At 44.2% G+C, this 23,543-nt stretch overlaps 1 protein-coding gene across 4 annotated transcripts in view; it reads right to left on the reverse strand.

The window, feature by feature from the left end:
* Nucleotides 1–1,463, reverse strand: part of SPATA13 (spermatogenesis associated 13) — a 130,889-nt gene extending 129,426 nt beyond the window's left edge. For 2 of the 4 annotated variants that reach the window (XM_006138886.5, XM_006138885.5), the window contains exon 1: nucleotides 1,220–1,463. The gene's annotated coding sequence lies outside the window, so the exon portion shown is untranslated. Of the gene's footprint in view, nucleotides 1–137; nucleotides 277–1,219 lie in introns of those variants that run through there. The other 2 variants (XM_014581469.4, XM_089775517.1) reach the window with 2 other exon arrangements.
* Between the last annotated feature and the right edge of the window lie 22,080 nt (nucleotides 1,464–23,543).

Consider the following 23,543-nt stretch of genomic DNA (forward strand, 5'->3'; position numbering starts at 1 on the left):
GAAAAACTGAACTAAAGCAGCAAGTTACACAATCTCACAAAAGTTTTTGAAATCCTGGATAAATGCAGTGTGTAAATTAAAGTAGCCCCAGACAGTTTAACCTGGTATAGCCAGCTAGCAATTGCACAGCAGCTCACCTGAGGTCTTACTGACCGTGGCTGTATTTTCACATGGATAAAATGTTCTTGAACAATTTCTCCAATGTATTCATCACAAACAAGTTTTTCTTTAACATCAGGCAAGCATGTCTCCCCATTCCAGCTCTTTTCTCCCCTCCTATAAATGAATGAAATATTTGTGTTTGTAGGATCACTGAAAGCAAAAAACAGACTTCCTCTTAATTGCTTCATTCTGCCTCCTGCTGTTTTTAGGGACAGAGTCCTTTGCCGAACATTTTATTTTGTGGAATTCATCCTAGACTCCTAGAGCAACTGGTAGTGTTTATTGATCTTTCCCCACAGCTGTTCTGTTTTTTCACAGGATTGAGATTGATTATCCTCAGCCCAACATGTGAAGCTTCAGCTGAGCTTTTGTCTTGTTTCCCTGAAGAGTTTTCACTGGCACCAGTGTCAAAAGGTGAGAAGGTAGCAGCTTTTTAGTGATCAGTTCTATGGTAATGACAACTTTTTGTGGACCCATTAGAGGCTTAGACATAGTCTGCAGCCCCCCAAGGGTCTGCAGACCACAGGCTGACAAACCATAGCTTTAGAGGGGGGGAAAGGGTGACAACGATTGGGGAGAAAGCAGACAGCTGTGCAGGAAACACAGGGAAGATCTGGAGGAGCAAACAGGTGGGTAGGTCTGGAAAGGGCCAAGGGGAGTCCCTGGGGTAGCACTGAATGATCTTCCAAAGCAGATGGGCAGCTCCTAGCAGCAGGTTTTTCATTTTCACTAATTTTCCTGATGTTCTTCTCCCTCTTCACTGAATTCTACTAGTCAGATCCCCATCTGACTAATTTACCAGACCACATGTGAAGAGATTTAATACCAATATGTATATACATATGCCCATGCACACACACAGATATTACATACCTTTCATCTCAGAAGTGTCTTACAAACTATAGAAATGTAGCCACCTCTGGGATGGGATGGCAGCAGTCAACTGGCATGCAGTTAGCTGCACAGCAGTGAGGGATATAGTATGAATTTAACATTAACGAGAATAACTTATCAAGGAAAAAAGAAAATTAGTTATTCAAAATTATTATTGTCTTACCTCTCTGTGGACTCAAAAGAAAGTGAAGCTGAAACTTTTCAAGAGCAACTGTTTTCCAGAAACAAGGTGAAGATCCCAGAATGTCCCTTAAGCAATAAGAAGAAAACCTAAAGACCCTTTGGTAACCCTCCAAAAAGCTGTCCTCTTTGTCCTACTGCTAATACAGTTTACCCTTCCTAAGCCTGGGCGAAGCGTTGTCTAACTCGAAATGAATAACGCAAAGGCTTCTCAAAGTAAGCCTGAATGCTCAGTGCAGAGTGTGTTTTCTGTAGGAAACTCCACACCAATCAGCAGCTTCTGTGCCTCCCCCTGCCCTGTGGTGGGAGGTGCAGCAGGAAAAGCACGTCAGTTTAAGAACAAGAATATGCTTAATAATTTTTCCCTATGTCTTTCTGGAGACATCTATCCTTGAAAAAAATACCGAAATCCTGTCATTTGTTGACACAGTAACCATATCTAACATTTTGTTGCTTCAGAAGCCATTTGCAGAAAACAATTCATTATGAGGATGATTTATCCAGCCTGCAGCACTTTGGTTTTATGTGGTTTTGCTTTTCAGAATCAGCAGGAAAGAAAATTAGATAGTGTGTGTATTAATATACCAGCGACTTCACACCTGACCCAATTATGTCTTCTTAGGACAGTTTTACCAGTTAGAATCTAAAGATCTTTCACATTCCTTAACAGGAAACATATTACAGAGTAAAAAGAAAACTTATTATTAAAATAAAAAGCTCGTTTGACATGCATCAGAAATAGCTAAACCTTCTGAGTTTGGAAGTATATTTTTCCTGACTGGAGCAAGCCAATTGCTTGAATTCCTCTAAAGAAATGTAGTCATCTCAAAATTTTCTGTGGCATTTATAAAATACACAAAAATATTTGGAGGAATAATGTAGCATCATATTTTGGCTTTAAGCCACACGTAAATGTGCACAGAACTAGCCAAAGTCAGAACACTGTTGTATCCTGAGCTGACTTTCCCAAAGTTAAGGAGCTGATGCTCTGTGCATTAAGTCCTGCTGGAGGGATGGGATGGGAGTATTCTGAAGCAGGGCTGATATGCATTTTAATGCACCTTTCCAGCTCCTGCCCCTGTGTACCTCTCCCCTTTAGATCTTATGCCCTTGTCATTGGCAGTCTAGGCTGGCAGCTGGGTGGGAGCAGGCTGGCCTCAACATAGGTGCTTTAGAAGAGTTCAACAGAATTCATTTGGGAGGGGTGACTTTATGAGAACTGGAATTTGACTCACTGAGTTGAAAAATGTCATTAGCAGCAATTTAAAATAATTGTAACTTGTTTTTATATTTAACTTTAAAAACCCATCCCATTTATAAATCTCTCAAGGGGACAAATTTTGCATTCTTACCTAGGCAAAACTCCCATGGGTAAAGACTGAGCCTTTATGCAATATTAAAATACCAGAGCCACAGAGGGTCTTCATTTTCGGGGTTCTCATTTACATCAGTAGCTGGAATGCTGTTTTAGGAACAGCTGTGACTTGCTAAACTGATTTTGACATTACAGGAAAAAGTCACTGAACAGAAAAGAGAGGAGCCTGGCTTACGTTGTCAAATATTCCTTATAATGTGGGTTGTCTCATTTTGGGGGGGCAGCCAACTGGAGACATAGTAAGCAGGCCTGGCTTGGTTCTTTAAAAAATTCCAGCATCAATATAGTGGTGAATCAATATTTCTCAATGTATTTTCAATACTCTCATACAATCCATCTGTGTATATACTCTATATTTTAGGACTAAGTGCATGATGCTAATGAAATTATGGTGCATAAAATGCTGTCCTGAAATTCCTCTGGATTCTGTTGTTCCTGCTTTTCAGAATCATACAGACAAAAAAAAAAAAAAAAAAAAAAAAAAAAAATCTGAGCAGGGTACATCCAGCTTTTGTAAGGGGTCCAGTTTTTAAAGTTATTTCAGATATATTTCTTTTTAAGAGATGGGGCCAAATTCTTCTTGTCTTAGCTACATAAGCAATGCTTTTGAAGGCAATATGAATAAAGATCACTCATATGACCTAGGTGAGGAAGGATCGTCCAGAGGTCAAAGCATTAGCCTAGGACTTAAATGACTAAGACGTGCTGTTTCACAACAGACTTTGTGTCTGAACCTGTGCAAGTCACTTAGCCTCTCTGGATATGTCCCAGCACTGAGACTCCCTGCTTGGGTTGACAGACTCGGGCTTGCAGGACTCACACTAGCACTCAAAAATAGCTAGGCAGAAAGAACTTTACAGTTGTGACTCAGACTGGAGCTTGGGTCCTGATACCTAGGAAGAGAGGGGATGGGTTCTTCAATCAGTGTATGTAATCCACTGAATCTTTCCATCCACTTAACACTAGCTACACCAGGATTTAAGATTTCTTAACTATGCCACTCAGGGTGTGGATTTTTCACACCCCTGAGCTACATAGTTAAACCGATCTAATTAGAACAGGCCTATGATAGCAAGGCGTGCCACATGCTCTGCATGTTCATTTCAGAAGGTAATTAGAGCACAATATTTCTGATCATTTGAACCTGGTTACAGGCAGTCCCCAGGTTATGTACAAGATAGGGACTTGTAGGTTTGTATTTAAGTTGAATTTGTACTTAAGTTGGAACTGGCGTCCAGATTCAGCCGCTGCTGAAACCGACCAGCAGCTGACTACAGGAAGCCCGAGGCAGCTGAATCTGGACGCCTGGGACAGAGCAGCTGGGGCGCTGCCAGGTAGGTCCCCTCAGCGCCGCACCTCGGCACTGCAGGGACCAACCCGGCAGCACCCCAGCTGCTCTACCCCAGGTGTCCCCAAGTCAGCTGCTGCTGAAACTGATCAGCGGCTGATTCCAGGAAGCCCGGGGCAGAGCAACTCTGCCTCGGGCTTCCTGTAGTCAGCCGCTGGTCAGTTTCATTCAGCAGTGGCTGGCTTGGGGACGCCTGGGGCAGAGCAGCTGGGGTGCTGCCGGGTTGGTCCAGTAGCACTGAGGAGCGGCACTGCGGGACCAACCGGCAGCGCCCCAGCTGCTCTACCACAGGCGTCTGCGAGAAAAGCTGCGCGCCCCCCCCCCCCAGCAGACCAGGGAGATGTGGAGCAAAGCCGCGGAGGACCCGGGTGGCGGGACCGCCCAGACGCGCTGCGGTCCCACCCGGGTCCTCCGCAGCTTTGCTCTGCGTCTCCCTGGTCTGCTGGGGAGCCTCCCCCAGCAGACCAGGGAGACGCGGAGCAGCTTTTCTCGCCCCGGAGGATGGGGATGGCGGGACCACGGCACATTTGGGCGGTCCCGCCGCCCGCGTCCTCCGGGGCGAGAAAAGTCCCGTTCGTAGGTACGGATCCGACGTAAGTCAGATCCGCATAACTTGGGGACTGCCTGTATTTGCAACCCTCCCAGGTATACAAGTCTGCTCTTCTAAACATGGAATTATCCTGTTCTAAGAATTGACTTATATGGGGAGAGGGGCTTGATCCTGCTTTCATCAAACACAAAATATATTTTATATATAAAATACACATCATCAAGTTAAAAAATGACCCTCACAGGAACAAAACTAGATTTGATTTCTTTCATTGAACACTTTGTTTTAGCAATGGGCAGAAATACTGAGTACAATATGTTATAAGTTGAATACTGTAATTAGGTGGATTTACTGCTGTGGTGTCTTCACAGGTCTCTGGCTCAGTCGATTACGGTAACCAGAAGGCTGCTTGTATGTGTGCTCAATGATGTGGGCCCAATGACCACAGAAGCCCCCAAAAGAGCCCCCAAAGACCACAAACCAGATGAGGATCGAACGTGCCAGGCCAGGTTTATTTTAAAGTACAGTAACAGTTGTCAGTAGACTCTGCTGAACCACTACACACATGTACTTGCCACAATGGAATGACTCAATCAGTGGGAAATTTCCACTACTCCCCAGTCATACAAAGACTGTCCCCCCAAGACACCACCTTATATACAGATACAAACAAATCACACCTCACTACTGACATTGTCAGGTTGCCATCCTCTGACACTACCACCCATCACCCTTTACCTTGTGGTTTGATTAGATCATCTCTATCCATCATTCTGTCACTATAGACCCTTTCTTGAACCTGAGTCTGTATCTGTGAGGAGTGGGTACCAAGGTATTTTTTAATGAGCTAGTGGTATTCTGTGCTTTCCACTTATGACCAGTACCAATTATTGTTCTGCACCTGGGCCTATTACCAATTAGGCTATGTCTACACTGCACCCGTTCGGTGTAAAAATATGCAAATGAAGCAAAGTATGGAATATTGAAGTGCCTCATTTGCATAATTAATGAGATTCTGTTTTTGTGCAAGAGGCTTTTGCGCAAAAAGGATCGGTCTACACGACTCCTTTTTGTGAAAAAAACCCCTCTTGAGCAAGAGCTGTTCGTCCTGAAAAAAATGTGGAAGAATGGCTCTTGCACAAAAGCCACTTGCGCAAAAATGGAGCCTCATTAATTATGCAAATGAGGTGCGGCAATATTCTATGCTTTGCCTCATTTGCATATTTCTTGCCCAAACGGGCACAGTGTAGATATAGCCTTCGGGCTCATCTAGACTACGCTAAAGTGTCAAAAGAGGATATGCAAATTCCTGCAGAATTTGCATATCTTGTTCCAATCTCATTTTCGAAAGCAGAGCTTTCAAAAGTGAAAGTAGTCTGGACGCAGTTTCTTTCGGCAACCTCCCCTTTTTCGAAAAGGCGCTCTTCCTCAAAAAATGAGGTTTATGCAGTTTTTCGAAAAAGGGGGGGGGTTGCTGAAAAAAATGCATCCAGACTACTTTCACTTTTGAAAGCTCTGCTTTCAAAAGTGAGATCAGAAGAAGATATGAAAATGCCCACGGAATTTGCATATCCTCTTTTGATATTTTAGCATAGTCTAGATGAGCCCTTAATGTTTTGCACTCTCAGTCCTTTTTATGCCAAGTTCTGTGAGCTAGGACCTGCCTCTTGCTCACAGCTTAGCTTTGCTTTCTGTTAGCCATGTTTTATCCATTGTTAGTTAGGCCTCAGCTCCTCAGGCCAGGCCTGTGCTGCATTAGCTTATGTTTTAGGCCCTCATCTTACTAGAGTTGCCAGGTGTCCGGTTTTGAACCAGACAGTGAAGTATTTGAGCTTTCTGTTCTGGAAATGAATTGAGAACATATAAATAAGAAAATATAAATGTCCGATATTTTCTAAATAAGATGTAATGTAGATTGTGATAAAATGTCAAGTGTGTCCAGTATTTTTGTTGAAACCATCTGTCAACCCTACATCTTACTACAAACACAACTGACATATGTGATAGGTATTATGAGCAAAATTTTCAAAAGTGACTTAGAAACTTTGAAAGTCATTGCCACTAAAGTTAGGAATATAACTTACTTCAGTGCTTTTGAAAATTGTGTCCCTCTGTAAGTAATATAATCCATTTTCTGTGAAAATAGAATATTAACGGATTAAAAAAAAATAACAATTTCACAAGTTACCATAAGCAGGGATCTAGAAATACCATTCATAGTAAAGATACACACTATAGTTTGTACGTATTCAGTTTTGCTAGCTTTGCTTATCTAAATCTGTTTTGAGCAAAAGTGTGAAGAGAACATACTGAGACTGTTTGTTCATGTATTATACAATAACCGAAGTCCCTTAGAATATGTAGATGGTTTAGCATGGGAGTGATTAAGCAATTTCATTCCACGGAATGTCATGACATAACAGGAGATGACCTAGGCTGGGTATTACAATTAGTCTCACATAGACCAAGAACTGTATTGATCCGATCACAGAAAAGTCATTTTATAATGGGTCTTTAGGAAACAAAAGCACAAATCAGCAAGAAACAAACTCTTGTGCATATACTGCATGCAAAAAATTACTAGCAGTGGCTCATTGCAGTCTTTGCCAGTTATCTTCTTTGTGCTCTGGTTCCCCTCAAAGCACTTAATCCTTTGTGAATTCTGGCCAGAGTTTATGGTTAAATGCAGATAGCAAGAGACTATCCTTGATTAACTACTGTTTATGTCCAGGGTCTGTTTTCTGTGACAATAGATTTTCAGTTGGATTTTTAAAGCTCAATTATTCAGACAACATATTCAGCACCTCTTGCAACATCACATCAACTGGTTACCTATTTGGTGGAAGATAGAATGAGGAAGCTTGTTTTCGTCTTTTCTTAGGCTCTTTGCATTAAGGTACCAAACAAATTGAAGTGAACCCAGCAAAAAGCCTCTCACTGTCACCTCTTAACTCATTTAATACAAAATTATACCCTTTCTGAAGGCTTTTGTACTATTCTATTGAATTACATTAAAAATTATATCCCTGAAATAGAATTCCATAGGATAGCTTAAAAATTCATGGAAAAGATTACTCTATGTAGAGCTTTAAATACTTATTTATTTAGAACCCAGTTGGTTGCCTCCCTTTACATACTACAGAACTTTTTGATAAAAGGCAGCAAAACACAAAGCCAGATTTAATAAAAAAATCCCCACGGTAAAATACAGGATATGTCTTTACAAGAAATGCCAACAGCAGCATAAACTTACCACAAGGACTGACGGGGTTCTTCTGTAACTGTAGTAAATCCACTTTTCCAATAGTGCTATCTACACTGAGATTTAGTTGGCTTAACTACATCTCTCAAAGATGTGAGTTTTTCACATCCCCAAGTGAGGTCATCAAGCTAACTTTCTAGTATAAAGCAGCCCGCAAAACAAAGAACACATTATAGTCTGTACCTTCTGCTAAAGTCAAAGCCAACATTCCCATTGACTTTGAAGAAAAAGAGACAAGAAGCAGCTAGGGCTAATTAATTTGGAGGTAAAACTTTTATCGGGGTGTGAAATATCACCCCCTGAACAACATAAGTTTCACCAACAAAAGCGCTGCTGTGTAAAGTGCCATTCTGGTGGGAGAGAATCTCCAACTGACATAGTTACTGCCATTCATTTGAGACGGTTTAATTATGCTGGTGGGAAAGAGCTCTCCTGTTGGTATAGAACAGGGGTGTCCAAACTTTTTTCAAAGAGGGCCAGATTTGATGAAGTGAACATGTGTGAGGGCTGGCCATTTTGCCTGACATTCTTTGAACCATTAAAATTAAATGCAAATTAACTATTTTATGCAAAGTTTATTGCAAACGGCATACTTTTCATTTCGTCACATGGATGACAAATCTAAACAGGTGTTAAATCACTCTGCCTTTCATATCTGAAGGCCAGATGAAAAAAAAAATCCAAGAAGCTGAAATATATGTCAGGAACATTGTAAAGTACATTACATATTATTGGTAATAAAGGTTGTCTGTCAACTTTTAAGTTCAAAAAATATGAACAGGAACATAACACCAAGTATACATGTTGTGTCCAAATATATTTATAACTGATTTAGACCAACTGACATTAACTGAAATTTTACAATGTATTCATCTCAATACATATGGATTCGTTGGGGGCCATAAAAGATAGATATTGCCAAATTACCTGGGGGGCCGTATTAAACCGGAACACGGGCCGCAATTGGCCCGTGGGCCGGACTTTGGACATGCCTGGTATAGAATGAAGACACAGAAGATTTTACAGCGGTACAGCTACAGTGGTACAGCTCTGCCACTGTAAGGTCTATGTGTATGTAGCCAAAAGCATTACCTTACCCATGAGCCAGAAATGGGGGAATTCAGCACCTGAAATAGTTTTATCTTTCTCATCCAATCAGCAAACAGTGAACTTGGGCCCAGTTCAGCAAAACATTTAAGCATATGTTTGGAGGCCCACATGCTCAAGTGTTTTACTGGGTGATTCTATTAGAAATTCCACAAATAAACACATATAACTAAGCTTCAGCATATCTGTGGGAAGTAGTGTGTGGGAGGTGCTTCACACCCTCAGATTTGGGACAACTCAGCCCCATGCCCCTACCACCCAGGTTCACAGCTGTTGGGCCCTATGTCCCTGCTGCCCTGTTGTCCTGGCAGCTGGCCCTTTGTGTGAGGTCCCGGCTCTAGAGAACAGTGAGTGGCATGGACAGAGCTAAGCGTAGGGTTGCCAGGTGTCCGTTTTTTGCCCGGACAGTCCATTATTTCTGGCCCCATCTGGTAAAAAAAAAAAAAACCAGAAAATACTGGACATATAAAATGTCCAGTATTTTCTGTTTTTCTTGGACAGAGGGCCAGCAGGGACATTCTTCCCCTGCCACATCTGGCATGGGTGGGGAAAAGGGGAAGCGAAGAGCATGGGGATCCTTAAAGGCGCAACAACCTTTTTTTTTTTGCTCAACTAAGTTTCTTTCCTGCCATGTTCAGGATTTTTGGTGAAAGCATCTGGCAAGCCTAGTTAAGCGAGGTGCAGCTTAGCACACCCACTCCAAAAATTGTTCCAGCAACACTGAGCTTGAGGCACATATTTAGAGCCCTGTGCGGATACAAAAATGTGGATCTGCATCCACCAGGCACAATACGGATTTTACTTCCATCTGCATTCACATAGCAAGCCATCTTGAAGGGGAGAGGATAAAAGAGCACGGATGAGCAAGGATGGGGTAGGGTCATGCAGGGAAGAGGCAGGCAGCCCGAAAGCAGGGACTTGAGGGTAAGGCACAGCAGGGACCCGGGGCCTGGGCTTGCAGGTCAGTGCTCACCAGTCTGGGATGGGGGAGGGGGAAGAGGCAAGCCAGGCAGGGCTGGCACTCAGTTCCTCTTGCAGGTTGATTTAGGACAGAGCTTGTTGTGTCCTTATCCCTGCTCACAGTGCAGGGGCCTTCCCTAATGCCTCCTCCCTCCCCCACTTCTGCCTGGTGGCTAGGTGGGGGAGGAGGAAGAGCCCTATGTAGCTATCTGCTCCACTATCCACAGTTATGCAGGGCTTTACACATATACAGTGTATCTGCTGCATATGCTCATATTTACTGTTAAGGGTGTGAATGGTTAACTGGTAAGCCCCACCCTTAAAATGAAGTCTGGAGAAGCCCTGCTGCCCACACGGACAAGGGGCTACTCCAGCCCTGGAACCTACAGGGGGCGCTCCAGCCCGGATGGAGCAGCCCCAATCTGTGACGAAGGGGCATCCAAATTAACTAATTAAATGGGATTTTACATCCCTATTTAATGTAGCTACCAAGATCATGCACAAGCTGATCTGACTGTCCCTAGGGCATAGTTTACAGGTAATTATCAGTTCAGAGGGGAAATTCAATAATTATTGGCAATGGAGTCATTCTCCATGGTGCATAGGTGTGACTCCCATGAAAGGGTTAATTTATGTAAGGCTACTGCTTCTATGGTGTTGATCCACCAATAAAAGTTCATTCTGATGATGTAATGCTTGTAACTGGATAACCTGCAGGAGAACTTCCCTGGCTGAAATTTCTGAGGAGCCAGATGGAGCTGAAATTCTCTCTCTGCTGCTTGGTTGTGTAGTTTTAGTTAAGCTCATGTGCATTCATCTTACTAAAATCAGCTATTTTCTTTATTCAGTTCATGAATCTTAAATAGTTTTACTGTTAACACAATTCTTCCTTCATGCCAGCACTCAGAGTATCACCAGCACCTTATGCCTCATCACACCTGATGGCACTTACATGCTAACAAAGAATAGCTGGGTAGTTGAGGGAAGGAATTCGTGGAGTGTCAAATGTCAGTATGAAGTGCCAGCACACCAGCGTATTGCTGCAGTCACCAGTGGCATGAGTCCAGAAACGTTCTGGGGACGTTGCTTAACCTCGTTTTATACATTTTATGTGAGCATCTTATTGCCAAACTTCCATTTCCCCTTTCTTGTGCCAAACCAGTCACCATAGCACAACACACTGCAAAGGCAGGCTGAACAGTTTGTCTGAGTAAGCTTTAAAAATCCATTGTCACTCAAAGCTTGTAGAGGAGTTGCTTTTGTATAGCCTTGTTTGGGTTCTTACACCATTCAGCTTCACTCAAGTAAATGGTCTAGATTTGGCTCTTAAGGCACAGCCGTTAGTAGGGAGGATGTGGGAAGCACACTCAGGAGAGCATAAGGCTACACTTGTGCCTTGGGGAACTGCAAGAGGGAAGGCTCCCTGTCCCCTCCACACCCTTATGGGATCTGTGCAGGGCTTGCTATAAGGCCAAATGCATTCATCTGTGTTACAGGTGAGCTCTGGGAGTCTATTATGCTCTATACAAATATTGTGGGAAAAGCACAATTCATACTATTTGGAGTAAATTCCAAAGAAACACTGTGAAGATGAAGAGAGCAAAAGGACCCAGAACGGTTTCCAGTAATGCCTCTGGATACCTGAGAATCCATATGCCCAGTTATGCCTGACTTGTATGAATGAGATAGTATGGGAAGCTCCTAAACCTTTTCAGTTCCTGCTTTTTGCCTACCTGCAACAGCGTCTCTCCTGTTGTGACAGACCAGCACAAAGCCTTCTGGGACAGGTTGACACCCCTAGTAGTGGTTAGGCAGTCAATGGAAAAAAAAACCCAAGTTCTGGAAACCCCAGTAGAGTGCTAAATTAATGCTAGAATCTATATTTAATTTTGCTTATTTAAAGTTTGCAAAGAGTAGGGCAAAGTCTGAAGGATGGCAACAATTGTTTTCCCATTGGCTTCTGGCCAGCACAGTTATGTTAATTATTAAAGGATGACTGGTTCTGTTGTTAGTTGTTGTTGTCAGGGGTGCGGGGGTGGGGTTTAATATCATCCTGTGAATTCTGACTATTCAGTCAGGTCTCAATATTCGTTCTTACTATGTAGAAATGTTTGCTGGGATCCATTTATTGAAGGGCCCTTAATATTTGTTGAAAACGTAAGTTTTGCTGTTATTGGCCATGATGGAGCAATGCACTTAAGCAGGTGTTTCATTTTAAGTACAAAAGCAGTCTAGTTGAAGACTAGGAGAGTCCTGCTTAAGCTAGGGAGGTGGGCTGGGTTCTGGAATGGCATAGAGCTGTTGTTTAGGAAGCCCAGGCCATGGGTTCTAGTCCTGCCCACACTGGGAGCGGTGGGACAGCTACCCAATTGTATGCTAGGAAGTAAGCACATTCTTAAATAGTTTCCTGGATTAGAACTATAGAATGTCATTTCCTTAAAAAAAATCAAACTGTATTAGAACTGCAGATAGGAAGAGAGGTGCATTCACTATACAGGCAGTCCCCGAGTTACGCGGATCTGACATACGAACGGGGCCCTCCCTCTCCCTGGTGTCCAGCAGACCAGGGAGAGGAAGCAAAGCGGCGGAACACGTGGGCAGCGGACAGGGCTGTCTGCTGCCCGCGTGCTCCGCGGCTTTGCTCTGCTTTGCCCCCTCCCCCCCCCCTGGTCTGCAGACAGCATCTGGGCTGTCAGCTGACCGTGTGCTCCGCGGCTTTGCTCTGCTTTGCTCCCCGTCCCCCTGATCTGCAGACCAGGGGGACGGGGGGCAAAGCAGAGCAAAGCGGCGGAACACGCGGGCAGCGGACAGCCCAGACGCGTCTGGGCTGTCCGCTGCCCGCGTGTTCCGCCACTTTGCTCCCTGTCCCCCTGGTCTGCAGACCAGGGGGACGGGGAGCAAAGCAGAGCAAAGCCACGGAGCCCGAGGGCAGCAGGACAGCCACGGCGCGTCTGGGCTGTCCCGCTGCCCCCGTGCTCCGCGGCTTTGCTCCGGACGCCTGTGGTACAGCAGCTGGGGCGCTGCCGGTTGGTCCCGTAGCACCGCTCTGGGCGCTACTGGACCACCCGGCAGCACCCCAGCTGCTCTGCCCCAGGCATCCTGATTCAGCCACTGCTGGTCAGTTTCAGCAGCGGCTGAATCAGGACGCCTGGGGCAGAGCAGCTGGGGTGCTGCTGGGTTGGTCCAGTAGAGCCGAGGAGCGGCAGCGCTACTGGACCAGCCCAGCAGCACCCCAGCTGCTCTACCCCAGGCGTCCCCAAGTCAGCCACTGCTGAAACTGACCAGTGGCTGACTACAGGAAGCCCCTGCCCCGGGCTTCCTGGAATCAGCCGCTGATCAGTTTCAGCAGCAGCTGACTTGGGGATGCCTGGGGTTCTTAAGTTGAATCTGTATGTAAGTCAGAACTGGCGTCCAGATTCAGCCGCTGTTGAAACTGATCAGTTTCAGCAGCGGCTGAATCTGGACGCCAGTTCCGACTTACATACAGATTCAACTTAAGAACAAACCTACAGTCCCTATCTTGTACGTAACCCGGGGACTGCCTGTACTCTTTGACAACATTCACTTAAAGCACCAAATGTTTTTTTTTCTAGATTCCTCCTTTACAGGGAGAAAGAAATCTTTGGGGTTGCGTGCCCTCCTGTCAAAAAAGGAAAATCCTGTTACTGTGCCCAGAATATTAGTGTTCAAGGCTCTTTCCAGCTGGCCTAATAAGTTGTAAGACCAGTTTGCGTTCAGCTTTGCCTGACAGGTTTAATTTCCTCCTATACCCTTGAATGTTCTTGTGGCTGGAAAGGGTCCCGACAGCAGTGGAGTTTGCAGGCTGTCTGCTTTCTCAGGCGTATCCTGTTGTGAGACAGCATTATTTGATCAGAGCTATTATGTCATTTGTGCAGTATGTTCTTCCCTTGCTGAATCCCATCACCAGTGGCCTCCAGCAAATAACTCTGGGTATGTCTACACTACCCTGCTAGTTCGAACTAGCGGGGTAATGTATGCATACCGCACTTGCTAATGAAGCCCGGGATCTGAATTTCCCGGGCTTCATTAGCATAAGCGGGGAGCCGCCATTTTTAAATCGCCGCTGCTTCGAACCCCGTGCAGCGCGGCTACACGGGGCTCGAACTAGGTAGTTCGGACTAGGTTACTATTCCGAACTACCGTTACTCCTCGTGAAACGAGGTGTACCGGTAGTTCGGAATAGGCACCCTAGTCCGAACTACCTAGTTCGAGCCCCGTGTAGCCGCGCTGCACGGGGTTCGAAGCAGCGGGGATTTAAAAATGGCGGCTCCCCGCTTATGCTAATGAAGCCCGGGAAATTCAAATCCCGGGCTTCATTAGCAAGTGCGGTATGCATACATTACCCTCCTAGTTCGAACTAGGAGGGTAGTGTAGACATACCCTAAGTCAGAATCTGCCACCGTTACCCAAGAAGAGAGTGGGACTCCTAGCTGTGAAGCTCGTACTCACTGGGAGTAGCTGTGTCAGAATCTGATCCATAGAATTTTGTATCTAAAACCCATGAATACTAGGGAGAGGTATCCCTGTCTCTCCCTCACTCTTCCATAAATATATATACTGGCAGACTTACCCAGCATTGCCCGGGTCCTACAGGCATGTGGAGGATGTGTGGAGGAGGGGTGCAGGAGCTGGGGGTGGGAATGGGGTGAGAATGAGGGTTGGGGGGATAAGGAGGGACTCAAGAGTGTGGGGTCCCTCTCCACCCATCAGGGGCCTGTTCTTCCCCCACCCACATTCCCGTCAGCCACCGGGGGATGTTCTCTCCTGCCAAAGTCACCCTCAGACCACCAGGGTCCTGTTCTCTCCCCCTCCCAGCCACCAGGGTCCTATTCTCTCCCCTCCCAGACTTACCTCCAGCCATGAAGAGCCTATAGTGTCCTCTCCCAGGCCCCTCTCAGCCCACCGGGAGCTGACTGTTGTCTTCCCTCCCTTCCCCAAACATGCCAGGGGCCACCTTTTGTCTCCCCTTAGGACTCCCATTGCCACTACTGCAACCATAACAGTGGTGGCAGCCAGAGCCTTGGCCCCTTTAAATCACCACCAGAACACAGAGCAGTGCGCTCCAGGCAATTCTGGTGGCTACCTAGGACAACAGGGTGTTGCCAGCACCGGGCGCTCTGGGTGGCACTAAAGGCTGGCTGCCTCCATCCTGCCCCTTCTGCCTAAAGCCCTGCCCCTTCCAGGATCATGCCTCCCCCCCCCCCCCCGCACCTTGCCCAGGGATCCAGAAAGTCTGTGGAGGAATCAGGGTGTGACAGTAACACCCCATGTTTCTACTCCTGGCACTGGCATTCTAAATACATGTGTTCAGGTAATACTAATAGATTTTAAAAAGAGAAATAACTAGCTTTGTTTCCTTATTAGATTTCCAGAAATGCTAAGGGACTAATAGTTAACTTGCAGATTTACAGTGTTTTTACATACTATTCAGTGTAACTGACCTACACCACAATGGTGAGTGCCATGGAAAGGCCAATGTATTACATAAACAGAACCACTTTTCATATTTCACATGCCGTCTTTTACTAATAGTCCTTAAGATTTGAGTGTCTGGAAGGCAATGGGACATTCAGTGCAGTTCTTAGCACTGGAATTCACTATTTGATTAGTTCACCAGAATCTGAGTTTATTGACTTTTTTCTCTTCTTTTCTGTTCACTGTGGGCCAGATTAACAGGACCACTTATGTGGTATTTGTTGCTCAAAGATTCTGAGGGATAACACTGGAAGTGATCAGAGGGGGAGTGATTTGGATATATTCTGCAAGTACCAGGAATCTTAAGACGGCACTAACTTCTGGGAATCTACCAAGAAGAGAGGATTTGAAGGACTTGTCCCAGTCATGAGACTATAAGAGGATAAATGGGGGTTGAGCTAGGCTTTTCTTTCTCTGGCTATTGAGAGAAGATTTCCCTTTTGGACCATACTCTTTCAACTGAGATCTGTGCTGTAAACTCCATGACTACGTCTACACTGGCCCCATAAAACGGAATAGTCATGCAAAGCAGGTAAGTCAGAATAGGGAAATCCACGGGGGATTTAAATATCCCCCGCGGATTTAAATAAACATGTCCGCCGCTTTTTTTCCGGCTTGGGGAAAAGCCGGAAAAAAGGGTCTAGACTGGCGCGATCCTCCGGAATAAAGCCCTTTTCCGGAGGATCTCTTATTCCTACTTGAAAGTAGCAATAAGAGATCCTCTGGAAAAGGGCTTTATTCCGGAGGATCGCGCCAGTCTAGACGCCTTTTTCCGGCTTTTCCCCAAGCTTTTCCCCAAGCCGGAAAAAAAGCGGCGGACATGTTTATTTAAATCCGCGGGGGATATTTAAATCCCCCACGGATTTCCCTATTCTGACTTACCTGCTTTGCATGCCTCTTCCGTTTTATGGGGCCAGTGTAGACGTAGCCCATGTGTATGTGTTACATTACACCAGTGGTCTCCAACCTTTTTAAGTACAACCTCCCTTTTTGAATTTAAGTCAATCCAGGCTCTACCTCAAACCCAATTCCTACCTCAAACCTACTTCCCACACCTCCTTTGAGGCTCTGCCCCTGTCCTATCCCTTCCCCAAGACCCTGCCCTGCTCACTCTGTGGAAATGGGGTACAGGTTAGGGTGTGAGGATCACCCTGGTATCAGTGCCCCCTCCTTAGTCTCCTACATCCTGCATAGAAACCAGGAGATTTGCATGAGACAACTCCAAGGCAGATGGCATAAGCAGCATGGCAGTGGGGAAGGGGCAGCTGAAGTGGCAGCAATTGATAGCCTTCCAGTCAAACCAATCAGGATCACCCATCAGAGGCTTCAGGATCTACCACTAGATCCTGATCTACTGATCGATGACCACTCACTATGCCATTCTGGCTCCCATCCACAGATGACCTCGAAGCTACTTGAGGGCATGGCCTCCAAGCTATATGGCTGTGGATCCTGGCTAGGCAATTCAGCTACAGTTGTGAGGCCAGAATTCAATATGACAAGTTTTGCCCAAGTGAGAGAAGGTGTGGTAGAGAAGAAATAAGTCTCCTTTTTGGGAGGGGATCCATTTTACTTTGACACTGGCAGTAAGACATCTTTATAGTTTATCATGTGTACTTTGCACATGAGAGTCTTTTGTGTGAGTGCTCTATTTTAATTTTGGATTTAATAAAATCTCATCTACAGGAGACACTTACTCCTACATGTAGGCCCTCAGTTACTATGGCAACAAGAGCAATGGCAATGCATTAAATAAACCAAGTCACTAGCAAAGCTACTTATAGATAATAAAAAAGAAGTCTGTGTGTTGTGGATGGACAAACCCTATCATGTTAGGGCTCTGTCTTGGACCAGATAAATGCCATTACAGAATATGGACGTTGGTCTTCCTCTTCAGCCCATACTCCTGGTACTAATTCCAAGGAACTCTTCTTAGCCTGCAGCAGCAATACAGCCTATTAATCCTCTACCTACATTTTGGAGAGTCTTGTGCTATCCACTTTTCCTTGAAAAGCCTTGTAAGTGTTCCTCTCTGCTGACCCCAACTCAAAAAGTCAGGATTTAGCTCAGCAAACTCAGAGTTTGGTCTAGATTTCTACTTCAACTGTTCTCCCAGCCGCAAGCACTGGCAATGACATTTTGACCCATGTAATAATGATGATTCCATTTTCTTGGATAATTGAAGATATAGCTCTTCTAAAACAATAGGCTACTGTTGCAGCTATTACTTAATCGAATATTGTATCTATTTGGCTATAAGAGAAGATGGTATCTCAATAATCAACCAAATGTTAGTAAAGCAGCATAGCGACTCACTTCCTAGAATCATCATGGCTTCCTTATTTTGAGGAAAACTCTCTTTCCTTCTGCTAAATAAGCTCAGTGTATGCTTTAGAGACATCGGAAATGGGGCAAATACAGTGTTTATATAGAAGGATGAAGTTTGTTTAGGAAGGAGCCCTGACCATATTTCTCACAGAAGATCTTTTTAAGCATTAATTTAGTAATATTTATTTTGCTTTGACTGGCATGCCTTAACGTGTTTATGAGGCAGGAAAGGAAAGTTTCAACTCTGGGGATGTCATAAAGAAATGACTGTGACATAGATCAAGCCATTTATGCTGCTGCCACTTATGGCAAAAGCACTTTCCTCATAGCCTTGTATTTTGTTTTTAAGTGAGTAAACGGCAATCCCCTGATTCAAGCAGGAGGAGCGTGGCTCAAAGGTGAGATTGCACAGATTATACATCCTGGGTTATGTATCAAACATAATGCACGGTGGCACTCCCAAATAGTTAACTTAACCCCCAGTGTAAACTGAAAAGGGAATAGCCAAAGACTGGTACATTGAACATCTGTCCAAGTTTTCAGAGAAAAAATAATTTACCTGCTGCTTTGGATCCAGGTCAAATTCTACATTTTATAACATATGGAATAGTGATGGTTAATATTTGCTGATCTTGGTTAATATGACACCCATTATTATTTCCAAGGGAGGGATTTGCCAGATACATTTGTTTTTATTTGTACAAAACACAATACTGAGCTGGACCCATAACTCTTTCCATGACTCGATGGTCCTTTGACAATGCTTCTCTTGAAGACCTGAGCAAAACATCTGACAGGCAAACAGTGACCCTTTTTGAAATAAGATTTATTTAAAGGAAACAAGCATATGTGCATTTTGAGCTGACACAGTGGTATGAACTTTGCTGCAAGCAAAAATGAAGCCATGAATCTATGAAGAGCTGAATGTTGGATGCCTTGCATCCAATATTCCTCGGGGTGCATTGCGTAACCTCATGCTGAATCTTATCTACCTGATAAGCAGCTCACTGTCAAAGCACAAAGCCTTCAGAGTCTCTGCAGGTCAGTGCATTCATTCAAGAAATGGATGTTTTCCCCTTTGAAAACACTTTAAGACTGGATTCTGCCTCATTTATTTATTCCAATGTATAAACACAAAATGAATGGCTCCAGGTGCTGCCACATGAACAATAACAAATAAAGTCTGAATGAAACTGCACAATAAACTGCAATGAGTTGTCACATTCTGGGGTGCAATCCAGCCCATTGAGGGGCTGTGTCACTACTGCCCTAAAATCTTGGGTGCCACTCTATGCTTTGTTGTTATAGCTCCCAATCTGGGCTCCTCACAAACAGTATGCAGGTCACACCCTGAGTGTCTATGTATTGTTGCGGCCTGCCAGCACTATCCAGTCATATTCTGGCTTCTACCAACACAGATTGACACTTGCAGAGTGACCCCAATACAGTCCCAGTCTAACCCCCCTCCCGCCCACTGCAAACGAGTTCTGCATTGTTCCGCCCTTTCTTGGACAGTTCTGATATTTTTCATCTGTTGCCCAAGTAGAGGAACAATGTCCAACAGTTTGCTACTTTAAATGGAGTTACAACAGGACCCAGTTTAACTGCAACACTAGAACGGTTTCAATAAAAAATTATTTAGCTATGAAGGAAGAGACTAAATACAAGTACAAGATGTTAAAGTAAAAAATGGTTGTGATGTTGTATTCCATATTCCTTATGAAAATGCTTGTGATACGAATATACCATAACTGAGATATGCTTTATGCAAGATAATTCATGTAAGGCATCGTTGGAAAGGTCATGATTTGCTGAATATGATCAACTCCTTCATATGCATGTGTATGAAGTTGGAAATAATGACCTGTGTATCTGCATTTCATATTTGTTGCTTTGGGTCACTCAAGCAACACATGGCTGACACATCAGAGCAGGGGTGGCCAACACGTGGTTCTTGAGCCCCATATGCAGCTCTTTGCTTAAAGAAATGCAGCTCTTGCTAGTTCTGAGCTGCACACCTGGACTGCTCACGACCGGCTGCTCTGTGTATGCACCCCAACGCCTGGGGAGAGAAGCGCGTGGTGGCAGCTCCGGGACCCAGGCATTGCGTTAGAGTGGGGTGTCGGACTCTGGGAGAGGGAAGAGGGATTGGGTTAGAGCGGGGGATTAGAGCGGGGGAGAGAGGTTGCCTGGCTCTGGGGGAGGGAGAGGGCATTGGGTTAGAGTGGGGGCAGGAGCTGGGAGTGCCTGGTTCTGGGGGGAAAGGGAGGGGATTGGGTTAGAGGAAGGGGGCTGAGGTTGCCTGGCTCAGGGGGAGGGGTGGGACACTGGGTTAGAGTAGGGGGGCTGAAGTACCTTAAACTCAAAGTCTTCATGGATGCAGAATAAGGCAGCCAACACAGATGTCATATTTAAATTCCAGGGCAAAAAAAGAATCAGCATGTACCAGGTTTACACTGTGTTTCTTTAAAGAAAATTCGAAGGCTGTTGTTTGTCAGGCTGAAGCAATTATTCTGAGATATGAGTCTCTCCCTTATCGTTTTTGAACCTCTTGTATTTGCAGACCTGGGACAGACCTGAATTTTTAGAACTATAAAAAGCCATAATCTTCATAAATTCAAAAAAAATGAGGAAGCCATACCAGAGATCAACAAGCTGGAGTGAAACAGGCACTTCAAATTGTGATAATTTACATCTCAGTTCAGTTTAATTTAAAAAAACCTCACAGGACATAATAGGACAGTAGTGCTAAATTAAAATACATGGTGGGGATACTTATTTTTAGTGTGAGAATATTACTATATTTTTATGGTTTTTTTTTTTTAAATTTGATGTTTGTTCCTTTTCAAGTTCTCTGAAGATCTATGGACTGGCCATGAATTTTTAAAATGACCAGAGACTTTTTTTATTGTTTTTTCCTGAAATGTCCTGTGATATTATTTTTATCACTACATTTTAGGTACTATATTTATCTATCTATCTATATAGACAGATATATAGAGATATACACATAAATATATAATTCATGGCTCTTTGCACTCTATCTACAACTATTTTGGCTCTTCATCTCAAACTGGTTGGCCACCCCTGCATCAGAGACTACAATGATAATAATAGAATCATAGAATACTAGGACTGGAAGGGACCTCGAGAGATCATCGAGTCCAGCCCCCTGCCCTCATGGCAGGAGCAAATACTGTCTAGACCATCCCTGATAGACATTTATCTAACCTAGTCTTAAATATCTCCAGAGATGGGGATTCCACAACCTCCCCAGGCAATTTATTCCAGTGTTTGACTACCCTGACAGTTAGGAACTTTTTCCGAATATCCAACCTAATTTTTCCTAATGTCCAACCTAAAAAAAGCCAGACAGGGCTGATATCCCATCAAGGACAATGAACTCTGACTAGGCTTGACCTTCCTGTGAACGCTAGACATTTCTATTAACTCATGGGCACTGTATTAGTCACCTGATATTAATCCACATCTTTGTCTGCTGAACTGTTCCATCGGGGAAGGAGGGGCAGCAGCAAACAAACATACATTTCCTACCTTATGGGAATTCTATATAAAGTGTGGGAGGAAAACAATGATTATCTTCAGCTTGTTTCACCTCTGCCTCCCCATCTCATGATAGTTGAAAATACCTGGAAACAAAATGACTCTAACGGGTGGGGGGAGAACTGCTGAACTCAGGCTAAAAAGATATCTGTCCATGTAAAAAAACTTTACATAAGCAATAGTGAGGGGTTATTAGTTGTAACCGGTTTCTTTAATGAATCTGGCATAGTTTGTGCACTTCGTATCATTTTCTTAGTAATCTGCTTTGTTTTGTTAGCTACCTCTTTGGGCACAAACGACAACTTTTATAGTTAATAAACTTATTTTTTGTTTATAATATAACCTAGTTTATATATTTTCTAACTGGGAAGAGGTGGTGGGAAGCTGGGCATACTTTCCTTCGCATAGAGAGAGGAGGTGAATTTAATAAAACTTTGGGATTTTATCTCAAGAGGGAGGAGTAAATTGTATAGCAAGTCACTGAAGATGAGTTTTCCCAGAGCTGATTTCAGCGTCTGTATCTTCTGCAGCTGGAGCTAAGTATGACCCTGCCTGTGTGCTTTGCTGGAGGAGACTTTAGTGTCTGGCTCAGCAAGACCAAGTAAAGAGGGCCCAAGCTGGCAGAAATAAAAAAGCTTAGTGGTATCTTCAGAACCTAAACTGGCATCCCAGGGTCCCAAACCATCACACTAATTACAAGAAAAATAAAGATAAATTGCATTCTAGTGCTAAACATAACAAATTAGATTTCATTTATGGTGCAATCTCTGACCACATGTCCCCAGTAACACTGCTGACAAAATTTCCCAATTTGCTTCTGAAGTCCAAAGGCTGTTTCTTTTGTCTTCCTAGGTGTTTCAGGGAGAGATACCTTGGGCATTTTGACCCTTACTTTATAGTCTAGCCTCCCTTTGAAATGCATTTCCTGAGGTAACCCTTACATAAGTTCATTTGGGGTGTGTCTAGACTACATGCCTCCATCGACAGAGGCATGTAGATTAGCCAGATCGGCAGAGGGAAATGAAGCCGCGATTAAAATAATCACGGCTTCATTTAAATTTAAATGGCTGCCCCGCTCTGCCGATCAGCTGTTTGTCGGCAGATCGGGGCAGTCTGGACGCGATGCGCCGACAAAGAAGCCTTTTTTGATTGGCACAGGTATGCCTCGTGAAACCAGGTTTACCTGTGCCAATCAAGAAAGGCTTCTTTGTCGGCGCGTCGCGTCCAGACTGCCCCGATCTGCCGACAAACAGCTGATCGGCAGAGCGGGGCAGCCATTTAAATTTAAATGAAGCCGCGATTATTTTAATCGCGACTTCATTTCCCTCTGCCGATCTGGCTAATCTACATGCCTCCGTCGACGGAGGCATGTAGTCCAGACGCACCCTTGGTGACAGAGGTTCCATGTGGTTGTTTGCTAAATTGCAGTATAGTTTGTTCTTGCCTTGTTCTTGCCAAAGAATGACTGCTTGATACCTGGTTAGAGGTATCAGCTTGTCCTTTGTCTTTGAGAAACATGTTTACACCCTCACCAGACTTGTCCAGTAACCACATTTCTCTCATGATTTCAGATTGTGTTCATAACTTTATATATAATGTTGCTACCCACATTTCAGCATGATATTATTACCCAACAAATTAGTAAAGGTTGAACCTCTCTAGTCCAGCACTCTCTGGTTTAGCAACATCCATGGTCCATCATGAATTTAGTTAGCCAGATGGCCATGCATCCTGGGTATATAGCAAAGTTTCCCATGGTCCCATAAAGTTTGTTTACAAACACCAGTCCTGGCTCTCAGTGTTGTGTGCTGTTATTTGGCTCTAATTTATCCCTAAATGTCTTCTAAGGGCCCAGGAAACAGTGGAAGTGTTGGTAATGTGACTATATAATATTGACCTTCTGTGGTCTGGCAAATTCTCTGATTTGGCACCGGTCAAGATTTTGATGGTACCAAACTAGAATGGAAATTATAGGATGAACCTTTCTAGTCTGGTGTATCCTTTTGATGTATCATTGGAATGTAACCACATGGAACCTCTGTACAAAGATTGTACAAAGAGCGTTACAATGGTGTAATAGTGTGTGAATGCAGATGTGCATTAGGTCACAGTAATACAATCACACAGGGAAAGGCATCCTGAAAGGGGCCATGTTGCAGCTGGAGTTTCCAGGAAGAAATCTGTCTGAGTCAGGCAAAATCCCTCCTGGGGGCTTCTGGAGAGCAGATACTGAAGCAGAATCTCTACCAAAATAGATGCTGAAAATCCTTTCAGAGCTGCTGTTTAAAATCCCCCCTTTCTTCTCTATGGTGTGGAC

Source organism: Pelodiscus sinensis, chromosome 1, assembly GCF_052426305.1.
Source record: "Pelodiscus sinensis isolate ZL-2025 chromosome 1, ASM5242630v1, whole genome shotgun sequence".
NCBI classification, from domain to species: Eukaryota; Metazoa; Chordata; order Testudines; family Trionychidae; genus Pelodiscus; species Pelodiscus sinensis.